Source organism: Pteropus vampyrus, unplaced genomic scaffold (assembly GCF_000151845.1).
Source record: "Pteropus vampyrus isolate Shadow unplaced genomic scaffold, Pvam_2.0 Scaffold9838, whole genome shotgun sequence".
NCBI lineage: Eukaryota > Metazoa > Chordata > Mammalia > Chiroptera > Pteropodidae > Pteropus > Pteropus vampyrus.
Window position 1 is genome coordinate 5818 of NW_011898619.1, and position 2316 is coordinate 8133.

Here is a 2316-nt window from a genome sequence, read left to right on the forward strand (position 1 = left end):
GTATTATTGAATTGTACTCTTGAAACCTATATGATTTTATTAACCAATGTCACTCCGATAATTTTAATTTAAAAAAGGGACTGTTCTTTCTCCATTGAATGTTCTTGGCATTCTAGTCAAAAATTGACCATAGATGTGAGGGTTTATTTCTGGGTCCTCAATTCTATTCTATTGGTTTATATCTCTGTCCTTATGTTAGTACCATATTTTTCTTTACAATGAAAATTTTTCATATTTATTTATTTACTTATAACTGGTGTATACTGTTCACATCTATATTTCAAGTTTAGAAATGCATACTTACAAGCAGCAATACAAAATATTCATGAAGAATGCATAATCTCTGAAAATTATGAAAACATCCCTGCTACTAATACGCTTCTAAATACAAAACTATCATATTGTTACTCTGTGTAGTAAGAGAAGTTCATTTTCCAGATAAAATTCAGTATGTAGATGTGAAGGGTATACAGTGTTTGTTTGTTTTTTTTTAATCTATTAGTCATCTGGGATCCATAAGTATGTAAAACCTCAGAGAGGAGGGTCCACAAAGGAACCAGGGTTGTTTTATGGCATCCAGTTAAGCCAAAGCTGGGAATGCCTCTGGGTTATCTAGGTCAGGAGCAGAAGCACTTGTCAGTCCTGCTGCCACAGTCTGGATATCCAACACACCCATGGCCACCTCTCCTCTCCTGCCATCACGTCCTGAGCAGCAAAGGTCTCCAAAATTGAGACGATATACCATTTGCCGACTTCCAGAAACGATGGTCCATAGCCGAATCTTCAGTGTGAGCCTCTTCACTCTTAGACTTATGAAGAACAAATACCTTCGTCCACTGCCTGTTGGCATCTTCATTAGGTTTTGGATATTAAATTATACTTTTGCCCAGTCCTTATTTTGAACAGCTTTCCACTAATTCAAAGTCATTTCTTTTGGACCCTCTTCCTTTATTTCTGCAACTTTGTTCTCCTTATTTTCAGTGTCTGCAAGTGGATGCTCTTCACCTTCAGGTATTTCCTCAGTCACATTTGATTGCTCCAAATCAGTTAATCCATCTTCGACAGTTCCCCACTTGTAAGATCTGCTACCTCCACATTTGTACTCATGCTTCAGGCCAGATCTATCACTTCCACTATGCCTATCAAATTTACGTTTGTCACGAGAATCAAATCCATCTCCTGGACCCATTGCATGTCCATGGCCTCCTCAACTTCTTCCAAGACTACCATGGCCTTGGATAGGCCAGTCAATAATCTATCAACTGAAAATTCTCCTCCTTCACCCTTTTCTTCAAGTGGCTTTTCAAATTGTCATTCATGAGGTGGTTGCCTTTGAGGTCTCCTGTCAATCATTTTCTCTTCACTCTGAAGTTGTTGATCAGGTTTTCTTCCAACATATCTTATTCCTTCTTTCTTAAGCACCACAGATGGCTGCGTCTGTTTTCTTGTCAACCATGCCTACAGTGAGAAGCAGCAGGTTCTTGCAATCTTTCTGGGATTTTTCACACAGCTGTTTGCCTGCCACATTGGAGTTGGTCTGGGCTGTGACTTGAGCTGTGTTCTTGCCCCCAAGGCCCCCAATGTCACCCTAGCTAGCTTCTTTTTTGTTCTTCTCTGCTGCCTTCAACACCTCAAAAGAGACTGATTCATTGTCAAATAACTGGTAAAATCAGTTGGTGACCATGCAGCCGAAGCCTTCTGTAAATGCCCAGGAATGATGGTGGCTCGGGGGTGCGTTCCTCCACATATTGCAGTGGGCTGCGCTAAGCCAAGAGCACCTGCTTCAGCTCTTCCTACAAGATGACTGGCAAAAAGTTTTCATATTTAGAATTAGCCAGCTGAATTCAGTTTAGATGATCCCGATTTTTTTTGGCAATATCCAAAGCATCATAGTCAGGAGCCAGTCAAATACATGCCTTCTTCTCTCTTATCAGACCTGATAAGGGTGTTGACCTTGACCATATCAATGTCATGGAGCTTCTTCACAGCCTGTTTGAGCTGCTGATTGCTGGTCTCAACATCTGCAATGAACACAAGTGTATTGCTGTCTTCTATCTACCTCATGGCTGACTTGGTAGTCAGGGGGAACTTGATGATGGCAAAGTAGTCAAGCTTGTTTCTCCTGAGGGTGCTCTTCCAAGCATATTTGGGTTGCCTTTGGAAACACAGTATTTTGGGCCATCAGAAGTGGGTGACATGTAGATCTTTGTTGTTGTGGCTGTGGACACCTTTCAGCACTGTTTTCTTTGCCTTCGAGATGTTTTCTTTGGCTTCAGCTTTGGGAGGGGTATAGGATTTCTTCTTCACTTTCAGTGT

The 2316-nt window shown here is 41.1% G+C and overlaps 2 pseudogenes; both read right to left on the reverse strand.

Moving 5' to 3' along the window:
• Positions 1-533: 533 nt before the first annotated feature.
• LOC105310713 lies at positions 534-1747 on the reverse strand (annotated as a pseudogene).
• A 97-nt stretch (positions 1748-1844) lies between these two features.
• On the reverse strand, positions 1845-2313 carry LOC111734932 (annotated as a pseudogene).
• Between the last annotated feature and the right edge of the window lie 3 nt (positions 2314-2316).